The sequence below is a fragment of the Lissotriton helveticus genome, chromosome 8 (genome assembly GCF_964261635.1).
Source record: "Lissotriton helveticus chromosome 8, aLisHel1.1, whole genome shotgun sequence".
Classification (NCBI taxonomy): Eukaryota; Metazoa; Chordata; class Amphibia; order Caudata; family Salamandridae; genus Lissotriton; species Lissotriton helveticus.
The window spans coordinates 1,241,469,218-1,241,483,127 of NC_136069.1; positions in this window are offsets into that span (position 1 = coordinate 1,241,469,218).

Genomic DNA, 13,910 nt, shown 5'->3' on the forward strand with positions numbered 1-13,910 from the left:
AAAGCAGCAATGATGTCCCACGCAGGTTTGAAAATCCAGAGTTTATAGCGGCGTCGGTGGGGGCGTGTCAGTCAGGGAGAGCGGCCCAGGTGTCTCGGGTCTGGCTAACAGGGACTCCTGGGAGATGGAGTCCCTGTACCAGTCGCTCGCAGCCCTGAAAATTCACAGCACAACCCACAACAGTCTTGGATGACCTGACCTACTTCTCACCAACTCCCGCAGAACACAACGAAGCGGGATCCGCGAAGCGGATCCGGCGAGGAGTAGAGCTTCAGAGGGAACAGCGCGCAGGTTAGCAGCAGCACACAAACGATAGCAGGGGTCCAGTCCCAGAAGGAAAGCAGCTATGATGTCCCACGCAGGTTTGAAAATCCAGAGTTTATAGCGGCGTCGGTGGGGGCGTGTCAGTCAGGGAGAGCGGCCCAGGTGTCTCGGGTCTGGCTAACAGGGACTCCTGGGAGATGGAGTCCCTGTACCAGTCGCTTGCAGCCCTGAAAATTCACAGCACAACCCACAACAGTCTTGGATGACCTGACCCACTTCTCACCAACTCCCGCAGAACACAATGAAGCAGAACCCGCGAAGCGGGTCCGGCGAGGAGTAGAGCTTCAGAGGGAACAGCGCGCAGGTTAGCAGCAGCACACAAATGATAGCAGGGGTCCAGTCCCAGAAGGAAAGCAGCAATGATGTCCCACGCAGGTTTGAAAATCCAGAGTTTATAGCGGCGTCGGTGGGGGCGTGTCAGTCAGGGAGAGCGGCCCCGGTGTCTCGGGTCTGGCTAACAGGGACTCCTGGGAGATGGAGTCCCTGTACCAGTCGCTCGCAGCCCTGAACATTCACAGCACAACCCACAACAGTCTTGGATGACCTGACCCACTCCTCACCAACTCCCGCAGAACACAACGAAGCGGGACCCGCGAAGCGGGTCCGGCGAGGAGTAGAGCTTCAGAGGGAACAGCGCGCAGGTTAGCAGCAGCACACAAACGATAGCAGGGGTCCAGTCCCAGAAGGAAAGCAGCAATGATGTCCCACGCAGGTTTGAAAATCCAGAGTTTTTAGCGGCGTCGGTGGGGGCGTGTCAGTCAGGAAGAGCAGCCCAGGTATCTCGGGTCTGGCTAACAGGGACTCCTGGGAGATGTAGTCCCTGTACCAGTCGCTCGCAGCCCTGAAAATTCACAGCACAACCCACAACAGTCTTGGATGACCTGACCAACTTCTCACCAACTCCCGCAGAACACAACGAAGTGGGACCCGCGTAGAGGGTCCGGCGAGGGAGTAGAGCTTCAGAGGGAACAGCGCGCAGGTTAGCAGCAGCATACAAACGATAGCAGGGGTCCAGTCCCAGAAGGAAAGCAGCAATGATGTCCCACGCAGGTTGGAAAATCCAGATTTTATAGCGGCGTCGGTGGGGGCGTGTCAGTCAGGGAGAGCAGCCCAGGTGTCTCGGGTCTGGCTAACAGGGACTCCTGGGAGATGGAGTCCCTGTACCAGTCGCTCGCAGCCCTGAAAATTCACAGCACAACCCACAACAGTCTTGTATGACCTGACCCACTTCTCACCAACTCCGCAGAACACAACGAAGCGGGACCCGTGAAGCGGGTCCGGCGAGGAGTAGAGCTTCAGAGGGAACAGCGCGCAGGTTAGCAGCAGCACAGAAACGATAGAAGGGGTCCAGTCCCAGAAGGAAAGCAGCAATGATGTCCCATGCAGGTTTGAAAATCCAGAGTTTATAGCGGCGGCGGTGGGGGCGTGTCAGTCAGGGAGAGCGGCCCAGGTGTCTCGGGTCTGGCTAACAGGGACTCCTGGGAGATGGAGTCCCTGTACCTGTCGCTCACAGCCCTGAAAATTCACAGCACAACCCACAACAGTCTTGGATGACCTGACCCACTTTTCACCAACTCCCGCAGAACACAACGAAGCGGGACCCGCGAAGCGTGTCCGGCGAGGAGTACAGCTTCAGAGGGAACAGCGCGCAGGTTAGCAGCAGCACACAAACGATAGCAGGGGTCCAGTCCCAGAAGGAAAGCAGCAATGATGTCCCACGCAGGTTTGAAAATCCAGAGTTTATAGCGGCGTCGGTGGGGGCGTGTCAGTCAGGGAGAGCGGCCCCGGTGTCTCGGGTCTGGCTAACAGGGACTCCTGGGAGATGGAGTCCCTGTACCAGTCGCTCGCAGCCCTGAAAATTCACAGCACAACCCACAACAGTCTTGGATGACCTGACCCACTTCTCACCAACTCCCGCAGAACACAACGAAGCGGGACCCGCGAAGCGGGTCCGGCGAGGAGTAGAGCTTCAGAGGGAACAGCGCGCAGGTTAGCAGCAGCACACAAACGATAGCAGGGGTCCAGTCCCAGAAGGAAAGCAGCAATGATGTCCCACGCAGGTTTGAAAATCCAGAGTTTATAGCGGCGTCGGTGGGGGCGTGTCAGTCAGGGAGAGCAGCCCAGGTATCTCGGGTCTGGCTAACAGGGACACCTGGGAGATGGAGTCCCTGTACCTGTCGCTCGCAGCCCTGAAAAGTCACAGCACAACCCACAACAGTCTTGGGTGACCTGACCCACTTCTCACCAACTCCCGCAGAACACAACGAAGCGGGACCCGCGAAGCGGGTCCGGCGAGGAGTAGAGCTTCAGAGGGAACAGCGCGCAGGTTAGCAGCAGCACACAAACGATAGCAGGGGTCCAGTCCCGGAAGGAAAGCAGCAATGATGTCCCACGCAGGTTTGAAAATCCAGAGTTTATAGCGGCGTCGGTGGGGGCGTGTCAGTCAGGGAGAGCGGCCCCGGTATCTCGGGTCTGGCTAACAGGGACTCCTGGGAGATGGAGTCCCTGTACCAGTCGCTCGCAGCCCTGAAAATTCACAGCACAACCCACAACAGTCTTGGATGACCTGACCCACTTCTCACCAACTCCCGCAGAACACAACAAAGCGGGACCCGCGCAGCGGGTCCGGCGAGGAGTACAGCTTCAGAGGGAACAGCGCGCAGGTTAGCAGCAGCACACAAACGATAGCAGGGGTCCAGTCCCAGAAGGAAAGCAGCAATGATGTCCCACGCAGGTTTGAAAATCCAGAGTTTATAGCGGCGTCGGTGGGGGCGTGTCAGTCAGGGAGAGCGGCCCCGGTGTCTCGGGTCTGGCTAACAGGGACTCCTGGGAGATGGAGTCCCTGTACCAGTCGCTCCCAGCCCTGAAAATTCACAGCACAACCCACAACAGTCTTGGATGACCTGACCCACTTCTCACCAACTCCCGCAAAACACAACGAAGCGGGATCCGCGAAGCGGGTCTGGCGAGGAGTAGAGCTTCAGAGGGAACAGCGTGCAGGTTAGCAGCAGCACACAAACGATAGCAGGGGTCCAGGCCCAGAAGGAAAGCAGCAATGATGTCCCACGCAGGTTTGAAAATCCAGAGTTTATAGCGGCGTCGGTGGGGGCGTGTCAGTCAGGGAGAGCGGCCCAGGTGTCTCGGGTCTGGCTAACAGGGACTCCTGGGTGATGGAGTCCCTGTACCAGTCGCTCGCAGCCCTGAAAATTCACAGCACAACCCACAACAGTCTTGGATGACCTGACCCACTTCTCACCAACTCCCGCAGAACACAACGAAGCGGGACCCGCGAAGCGGGTCCGGCGAGGAGTAGAGCTTCAGAGGGAACAGCGCGCAGGTTAGCAGCAGCACAGAAACGATAGCAGGGGTCCAGTCCCAGAAGGAAAGCAGCAATGATGTCCCATGAAGGTTTGAAAATCCAGAGTTTATAGCGGCGTCGGTGGGGGCGTGTCAGTCAGGGAGAGCGGCCCAGGTGTCTCGGGTCTGGCTAACAGGGACTCCTGGGAGATGGAGTCCCTGTACCTGTCGCTCGCAGCCCTGAAAATTCACAGCACAACCCACAACAGTCTTGGATGACCTGAGCCACTTCTCACCAACTCCCGCAGAACACAACAAAGCGGGACCCGCGCAGCGGGTCCGGCGAGGAGTACAGCTTCAGAGGGAACAGCGCGCAGGTTAGCAGCAGCACACAAACGATAGCAGGGGTCCAGTCCCAGAAGGAAAGCAGCAATGATGTCCCACGCAGGTTTGAAAATCCAGAGTTTATAGCGGCGTCGGTGGGGGCGTGTCAGTCAGGGAGAGCGGCCCCGGTGTCTCGGGTCTGGCTAACAGGGACTCCTGGGAGATGGAGTCCCTGTACCAGTCGCTCCCAGCCCTGAAAATTCACAGCACAACCCACAACAGTCTTGGATGACCTGACCCACTTCTCACCAACTCCCGCAAAACACAACGAAGCGGGATCCGCGAAGCGGGTCTGGCGAGGAGTAGAGCTTCAGAGGGAACAGCGTGCAGGTTAGCAGCAGCACACAAACGATAGCAGGGGTCCAGGCCCAGAAGGAAAGCAGCAATGATGTCCCACGCAGGTTTGAAAATCCAGAGTTTATAGCGGCGTCGGTGGGGGCGTGTCAGTCAGGGAGAGCGGCCCAGGTGTCTCGGGTCTGGCTAACAGGGACTCCTGGGTGATGGAGTCCCTGTACCAGTCGCTCGCAGCCCTGAAAATTCACAGCACAACCCACAACAGTCTTGGATGACCTGACCCACTTCTCACCAACTCCCGCAGAACACAACGAAGCGGGACCCGCGAAGCGGGTCCGGCGAGGAGTAGAGCTTCAGAGGGAACAGCGCGCAGGTTAGCAGCAGCACAGAAACGATAGCAGGGGTCCAGTCCCAGAAGGAAAGCAGCAATGATGTCCCATGAAGGTTTGAAAATCCAGAGTTTATAGCGGCGTCGGTGGGGGCGTGTCAGTCAGGGAGAGCGGCCCAGGTGTCTCTTGTCTGGCTAACAGGGACTCCTGGGAGATGGAGTCCCTGTACCTGTCGCTCGCAGCCCTGAAAATTCACAGCACAACCCACAACAGTCTTGGATGACCTGAGCCACTTCTCACCAACTCCCGCAGAACACAACGAAGCGGGACCCGTGAAGCGGGTCCGGCGAGGAGTAGAGCTTCAGAGGGAACAGCGCGCAGGTTAGCAGCAGCACACAAACGATAGCAGGGGTCCAGTCCCAGAAGGAAAGCAGCAATGATGTCCCACGCAGGTTTGAAAATCCAGAGTTTATAGCGGCGTCGGTGGGGGCGTGTCAGTCAGGGAGAGCGGCCCCGGTGTCTCGGGTCTGGCTAACAGGGACTCCTGGGAGATGGAGTCCCTGTACCAGTCGCTCGCAGCCCTGAAAATTCACAGCACAACCCACAACAGTCTTGGATGACCTGACCCACTTCTCACCAACTCCCGCAGAACACAACGAAGCGGGATCCGCGAAGCGGGTCTGGTGAGGAGTAGAGCTTCAGAGGGAACAGTGCGCAGGTTAGCAGCAGCACACAAACGATAGCAGGGGTCCAGTCCCAGAAGGAAAGCAGCAATGATGTCCCACGCAGGTTTAAAAATCCAGAGTTTATAGAGACGTCGGTGGGGGCGTGTCAGTCAGGGAGAGCGGCCCAGGTGTCTCGGGTCTGGCTAACAGGGACTCCTGGGAGATGGAGTCCCTGTACCAGTCGCTCGCAGCCCTGAAAATTCACAGCACAACCCACAACAGTCTTGGATGACCTGACCCACTTCTCACCAACTCCCGCAGAACACAACGAAGCGGGACCCGCGAAGCGGGTCCGGCTAGTAGAACTTCAGAGGGAACAGCGCGCAGGTTAGCAGCAGCACACAGACGATAGCAGGGGTCCAGTCCCAGAAGGAAAGCAGCAATGATGTCTCACGCAGGTTTGAAAATCCAGAGTTTATAGCGGTGTCGGTGGGGGCGTGTCAGTCAGGGAGAGCGGCCCGGTGTCTCGGGTCTGGCTAACAGGGACTCCTGGGAGATGGAGTCCCTGTACCAGTCGCTCACAGCCCTGAAATTTCACAGCACAACCCACAAAAGTCTTGGATGACCTGACCCACTTCTCACCAACTCTCGCAGAACACAACGAAGCGGGACCCGCAAAGCGGGTCCGGCGAGGCGTAGAGCTTCAGAGGGAACAGCGCGCAGGTTAGCAGCAGCACACAAACGATAACAGGGGTCCAGTCCCAGAAGGAAAGCAGCAATGATGTCCCACGCAGGTTTGAAAATCCAGAGTTTATAGCGGCGTTGGTGGGGGCGTGTCAGTCAGGGAGAGCGGCCCAGGTGTCTCGGGTCTGGCTAACAGGGACTCCTGGGAGATGGAGTCCCTGTACCAGTCGCTCGCAGCCCTGAAAATTCACAGCACAACCCACAACAGTCTTGGATGACCTGACCCACTTCTCACCAACTCCCGCAGAACACAACGAAGCGGGACCCGCGAAGCGGGTCCGGCGAGGAGTAGAGCTCCAGAGGGAACACCGTGCTGGTTAGCAGCAGCACACAAATGATAGCAGGGGTCCAGTCCCAGAAGGAAAGCAGCAATGATGTCCCACGCAGGTTTGAAAATCCAGATTTTATAGTGGCGTTGGTGGGGGCGTGTCAGTCAGGGAGAGCGGCCCAGGTGTCTCGGGTCTGGCTAACAGGGACTCCTGGGAGATGGAGTCCCTGTACCAGTCGCTCGCAGCCCTGAAAATTCACAGCACAGCCCACAACAGTCTTGGATGACCTGACCTACTTCTCACCAACTCCCGCAGAACACAACGAAGCGGGATCCGCGAAGCGGGTCTGGCGAGGAGTAGAGCTTCAGAGGGAACAGTGCGCAGGTTAGTAGCAGCACACAAACGATAGCAGGGGTTCAGTCCCAGAAGGAAAGCAGCAATGATGTCCCACACAGGTTTAAAAATCCAGAGTTTATAGAGACGTCGGTGGGGGCGTGTCAGTCAGGGAGAGCGGCCCAGGTGTCTCGGGTCTGGCTAACAGGGACTCCTGGGAGATGGAGTCCCTGTACCAGTCGCTAGCAGCCCTGAAAATTCACAGCACAACCCACAACAGTCTTGGATGACCTGACCCACTTCTCACCAACTCCCGCAGAACATAACGAAGCGGGACCCGTGAAGCGGGTCCGGCGAGTAGAGCTTCAGAGGGAACAGCGCGCAGGTTAGCAGCAGCACACAAACAATAGCAGGGGTCCAGTCCCAGAAGGAAAGCAGCAATGATGTCCCACGCAGGTTTAAAAATCCAGAGTTTATAGAGACGTCGGTGGGGGCGTGTCAGTCAGGGAGAGCGGCCCAGGTGTCTCGGGTCTGGCTAACAGGGACTCCTGGGAGATGGAGTCCCTGTACCAGTCGCTAGCAGCCCTCAAAATTCACAGCACAACCCACAACAGTCTTGGATGACCTGACCCACTTCTCACCAACTCCCGCAGAACACAACGAAGCGGGACCCGCGAAGCGGGTCCGGCGAGTAGAACTTCAGAGGGAACAGCGCGCAGGTTAGCAGCAGCACACAAACAATAGCAGGGGTCCAGTCCCAGAAGGAAAGCAGCAATGATGTCTCACGCAGGTTTGAAAATCCAGAGTTTATAGCGGTGTCGGTGGGGGCGTGTCAGTCAGGGAGAGCGGCCCCGGTGTCTCGGGTCTGGCTAACAGGGACTCCTGGGAGATGGAGTTCCTGTACCAGTCGCTCACAGCCCTGAAATTTCACAGCACAACCCACAACAGTCTTGGATGACCTGACCCAACTCTCGCAGAACACAACGAAGCGGGACCCGCGAAGCGGGTCCGGCGAGGCGTAGAGCTTCAGAGGGAACAGCGCGCAGGTTAGCAGCAGCACACAAACGATAGCAGGGGTCCAGTCCCAGAAGGAAAGCAGCAATGATGTCCCACGCAGGTTTGAAAATCCAGAGTTTATAGCGGCGTCGGTGGGGGCGTGTCAGTCAGGGAGAGCGGCCCAGGTGTCTCGGGTCTGGCTAACAGGGACTCCTGGGAGATGGAGTCCCTGTACCAGTCGCTCGCAGCCCTGAAAATTCACAGCACAACCCACAACAGTCTTGGATGACCTGACCTACTTCTCACCAACTCCCGCAGAACACAACGAAGCGGGATCCGCGAAGCGGATCCGGCGAGGAGTAGAGCTTCAGAGGGAACAGCGCGCAGGTTAGCAGCAGCACACAAACGATAGCAGGGGTCCAGTCCCAGAAGGAAAGCAGCTATGATGTCCCACGCAGGTTTGAAAATCCAGAGTTTATAGCGGCGTCGGTGGGGGCGTGTCAGTCAGGGAGAGCGGCCCAGGTGTCTCGGGTCTGGCTAACAGGGACTCCTGGGAGATGGAGTCCCTGTACCAGTCGCTTGCAGCCCTGAAAATTCACAGCACAACCCACAACAGTCTTGGATGACCTGACCCACTTCTCACCAACTCCCGCAGAACACAACGAAGCGGAACCCGCGAAGCGGGTCCGGCGAGGAGTAGAGCTTCAGAGGGAACAGCGCGCAGGTTAGCAGCAGCACACAAATGATAGCAGGGGTCCAGTCCCAGAAGGAAAGCAGCAATGATGTCCCACGCAGGTTTGAAAATCCAGAGTTTATAGCGGCGTCGGTGGGGGCGTGTCAGTCAGGGAGAGCGGCCCCGGTGTCTCGGGTCTGGCTAACAGGGACTCCTGGGAGATGGAGTCCCTGTACCAGTCGCTCGCAGCCCTGAACATTCACAGCACAACCCACAACAGTCTTGGATGACCTGACCCACTCCTCACCAACTCCCGCAGAACACAACGAAGCGGGACCCGCGAAGCGGGTCCGGCGAGGAGTAGAGCTTCAGAGGGAACAGCGCGCAGGTTAGCAGCAGCACACAAACGATAGCAGGGGTCCAGTCCCAGAAGGAAAGCAGCAATGATGTCCCACGCAGGTTTGAAAATCCAGAGTTTTTAGCGGCGTCGGTGGGGGCGTGTCAGTCAGGGAGAGCAGCCCAGGTATCTCGGGTCTGGCTAACAGGGACTCCTGGGAGATGTAGTCCCTGTACCAGTCGCTCGCAGCCCTGAAAATTCACAGCACAACCCACAACAGTCTTGGATGACCTGACCAACTTCTCACCAACTCCCGCAGAACACAACGAAGTGGGACCCGCGTAGAGGGTCCGGCGAGGGAGTAGAGCTTCAGAGGGAACAGCGCGCAGGTTAGCAGCAGCATACAAAGGATAGCAGGGGTCCAGTCCCAGAAGGAAAGCAGCAATGATGTCCCACGCAGGTTGGAAAATCCAGATTTTATAGCGGCGTCGGTGGGGGCGTGTCAGTCAGGGAGAGCAGCCCAGGTGTCTCGGGTCTGGCTAACAGGGACTCCTGGGAGATGGAGTCCCTGTACCAGTCGCTCGCAGCCCTGAAAATTCACAGCACAACCCACAACACTCTTGTATGACCTGACCCACTTCTCACCAACTCCGCAGAACACAACGAAGCGGGACCCGTGAAGCGGGTCTGGCGAGGAGTAGAGCTTCAGAGGGAACAGCGCGCAGGTTAGCAGCAGCACAGAAACGATAGCATGGGTCCAGTCCCAGAAGGAAAGCAGCAATGATGTCCCATGCAGGTTTGAAAATCCAGAGTTTATAGCGGCGTCGGTGGGGGCGTGTCAGTCAGGGAGAGCGGCCCAGGTGTCTCGGGTCTGGCTAACAGGGACTCCTGGGAGATGGAGTCCCTGTACCTGTCGCTCACAGCCCTGAAAATTCACAGCACAACCCACAACAGTCTTGGATGACCTGACCCACTTTTCACCAACTCCCACAGAACACAACGAAGCGGGACCCGCGAAGCGTGTCCGGCGAGGAGTACAGCTTCAGAGGGAACAGCGCGCAGTTTAGCAGCAGCACACAAACAATAGCAGGGGTCCAGTCCCAGAAGGAAAGCAGCCATGATGTCCCACGCAGGTTTGAAAATCCAGAGTTTATAGCGGCGTCGGTGGGGGCGTGTCAGTCAGGGAGAGCGGCCCCGGTGTCTCGGGTCTGGCTAACAGGGACTCCTGGGAGATGGAGTCCCTGTACCAGTCGCTCGCAGCCCTGAAAATTCACAGCACAACCCACAACAGTCTTGGGTAACCTGACCCACTTCTCACCAACTCCCGCAGAACACAACGAAGCGGGACCCGCGAAGCGGGTCCGGCGAGGAGTAGAGCTTCAGAGGGAACAGCGCGCAGGTTAGCAGCAGCACACAAACGATAGCAGGGGTCCAGTCCCGGAAGGAAAGCAGCAATGATGTCCCACTCAGGTTTGAAAATCCAGAGTTTATAGCGGCGTCGGTGGGGGCGTGTCAGTCAGGGAGAGCGGCCCAGGTGTCTCGGGTCTGGCTAACAGGGACTCCTGGGAGATGGAGTCCCTGTACCAGTCGCTCGCAGCCCTGAAAATTCACAGTACAACCCACAACAGTCTTGGATGACCTGACCCACTTCTCACCAACTCCTGCAGAACACAACGAAGCGGGACCCGCGAAGCGGGTCCGGCGAGGATTAGAGCTTCAGAGGGAACAGCGCGCAGGTTAGCAGCAGCATACAAAGATAGCAGGGGTCCAGTCCCAAAAGGAAAGCAGCAATGATGTCCCACGCAGGTTGGAAAATCCAGAGTTTATAGCGGCGTCGGTGGGGGCGTGTCAGTCAGGGAGAGCGGCCCAGGTGTCTCGGGTCTGGCTAACAGGGACTCCTGGGAGATGGAGTCCCTGTACCTGTCGCTCACAGCCCTGAAAATTCACAGCACAACCCACAACAGTCTTGGATGACCTGACCCACTTCTCACCAACTCCCGCAGAACACAACGAAGCGGGACCCGCGAAGCGGGTCCGGCGAGGAGTAGAGCTTCAGAGGGAACAGCGCGCAGGTTAGCAGCAGCACACAAACGATAGAAGGGGTCCAGTCCCAGAAGGAAAGCAGCAATGATGTCCCACGCAGGTTTGAAAATCCAGAGTTTATAGCGGCGTCGGTGGGGGCGTGTCAGTCAGGGAGAGCAGCCCAGGTATCTCGGGTCTGGCTAACAGGGACACCTGGGAGATGGAGTCCCTGTACCTGTCGCTCGCAGCCCTGAAAATTCACAGCACAACCCACAACAGTCTTGGGTGACCTGACCCACTTCTCACCAACTCCCGCAGAACACAACGAAGCGGGACCCGTGAAGCGGGTCCGGCGAGGAGTAGAGCTTCAGAGGGAACAGCGCGCAGGTTAGCAGCAGCACACAAACGATAGCAGGGGTCCAGTCCCGGAAGGAAAGCAGCAATGATGTCCCACGCAGGTTTGAAAATCCAGAGTTTATAGCGGCGTCGGTGGGGGCGTGTCAGTCAGGGAGAGCGGCCCCGGTATCTCGGGTCTGGCTAACAGGGACTCCTGGGAGATGGAGTCCCTGTACCAGTCGCTCGCAGCCCTGAAAATTCACAGCACAACCCACAACAGTCTTGGATGACCTGACCCACTTCTCACCAACTCCCGCAGAACACAACGAAGCGGGACCCGCGAAGCGGGTCCGGCGAGGAGTAGAGCTTCAGAGGGAACAGCGCGCAGGTTAGCAGCAGCTCACAAACGATAGCAGGGTTCCAGTCCCAGAAGGAAAGCAGCAATGATGTCCCACTCAGGTTTGAAAATCCAGAGTTTATAGCGGCGTCGGTGGGGGCGTGTCAGTCAGGGAGAGCGGCCCAGGTGTCTCGGGTCTGGCTAACAGGGACTCCTGGGAGATGGAGTCCCTGTACCTGTCGCTCGCAGCCCTGAAAATTCACAGCACAACCCACAACAGTCTTGGATGACCTGACCCACTTCTCACCAACTCCCGCAGAACACAACGAAGCGGGACCCGCGCAGCGGGTCCGGCGAGGAGTAGAGCTTCAGAGGGAACAGCGCGCAGGTTAGCAGCAGCACACAAACGATAGCAGGGGTCCAGTCCCAGAAGGAAAGCAGCAATGATGTCCCACGCAGGTTTGAAAATCCAGAGTTTATAGCGGCGTCGGTGGGGGCGTGTCAGTCAGGGAGAGCGGCCCCGGTGTCTCGGGTCTGGCTAACAGGGACTCCTGGGAGATGGAGTCCCTGTACCAGTCGCTCCCAGCCCTATAAATTCACAGCACAACCCACAACAGTCTTGGATGACCTGACCCACTTCTCACCAACTCCCGCAAAACACAACGAAGCGGGATCCGCGAAGCGGGTCTGGCGAGGAGTAGAGCTTCAGAGGGAACAGCGCGCAGGTTAGCAGCAGCACACAAACGATAGCAGGGGTCCAGGCCCAGAAGGAAAGCAGCAATGATGTCCCACCACGCAGGTTTGAAAATCCAGAGTTTATAGCGGCGTCGGTGGGGGCGTGTCAGTCAGGGAGAGCGGCCCAGGTGTCTCGGGTCTGGCTAACAGGGACTCCTGGGTGATGGAGTCCCTGTACCAGTCGCTTGCAGCCCTGAAAATTCACAGCACAACCCACAACAGTCTTGGATGACCTGACCCACTTCTCACCAACTCCCGCAGAACACAACGAAGCGGGACCCGCGAAGCGGGTCCGGCGAGGAGTAGAGCTTCAGAGGGAACAGCCCGCAGGTTAGCAGCAGCACAGAAACGATAGCAGGGGTCCAGTCCCAGAAGGAAAGCAGCAATGATGTCCCATGAAGGTTTGAAAATCCAGAGTTTATAGCGGCGTCGGTGGGGGCGTGTCAGTCAGGGAGAGCGGCCCAGGTGTCTCGGGTCTGGCTAACAGGGACTCCTGGGAGATGGAGTCCCTGTACCTGTCGCTCGCAGCCCTGAAAATTCACAGCACAACCCACAACAGTCTTGGATGACCTGACCCACTTCTCACCAACTCCCGCAGAACACAACGAAGCGGGACCCGCGAAGCGGGTCCGGCGAGGAGTAGAGCTTCAGAGGGAACAGCGCGCAGGTTAGCAGCAGCACACAAACGATAGCAGGGGTCCAGTCCCAGAAGGAAAGCAGCAATGATGTCCCACGCAGGTTTAAAAATCCAGAGTTTATAGAGACGTCGGTGGGGGCGTGTCAGTCAGGGAGAGCGGCCCAGGTGTCTCGGGTCTGGCTAACAGGGACTCATGGGAGATGGAGTCCCTGTACCAGTCGCTAGCAGCCCTGAAAATTCACAGCACAACCCACAACAGTCTTGGATGACCTGACCCACTTCTCACCAACTCCCACAGAACACAACGAAGCGGGACCCGCGAAGCGGGTCCGGCGAGTAGAACTTCAGAGGGAACAGCGCGCAGGTTAGCAGCAGCACACAGACGATAGCAGGGGTCCAGTCCCAGAAGGAAAGCAGCAATGATGTCGCACTCAGGTTTGAAAATCCAGAGTTTATAGCGGTGTCGGTGGGGGCGTGTCAGTCAGGGAGAGCGGCCCGGTGTCTCGGGTCTGGCTAACAGGGACTCCTGGGAGATGGAGTCCCTGTACCAGTCGCTCACAGCCCTGAAATTTCACAGCACAACCCACAAAAGTCTTGGATGACCTGACCCACTTCTCACCAACTCTCGCAGAACACAACGAAGCGGGACCCGCGAAGCGGGTCCGGCGAGGCGTAGAGCTTCAGAGGGAACAGCGCGCAGGTTAGCAGCAGCACACAAACGATAACAGGGGTCCAGTCCCAGAAGGAAAGCAGCAATGATGTCCCACGCAGGTTTGAAAATCCAGAGTTTATAGCGGCGTCGGTGGGGGCGTGTCAGTCAGGGAGAGCGGCCCAGGTGTCTCGGGTCTGGCTAACAGGGACTCCTGGGAGATGGAGTCCCTGTACCAGTCGCTCGCAGCCCTGAAAATTCACAGCCCAACCCACAACAGTCTTGGATGACCTGACCCACTTCTCACCAACTCCCGCAGAACACAACGAAGCGGGACCCGCGAAGCGGGTCCGGCGAGGAGTAGAGCTCCAGAGGGAACACCGTGCTGGTTAGCAGCAGCACACAAACGATAGCAGGGGTCCAGTCCCAGAAGGAAAGCAGCAATGATGTCCCACGCAGGTTTAAAAATCCAGAGTTTATAGAGACGTCGGTGGGCGCGTGTCAGTCAGGGAGAGCGGCCCAGGTGTCTCGGGTCTGGCTAACAGGGAC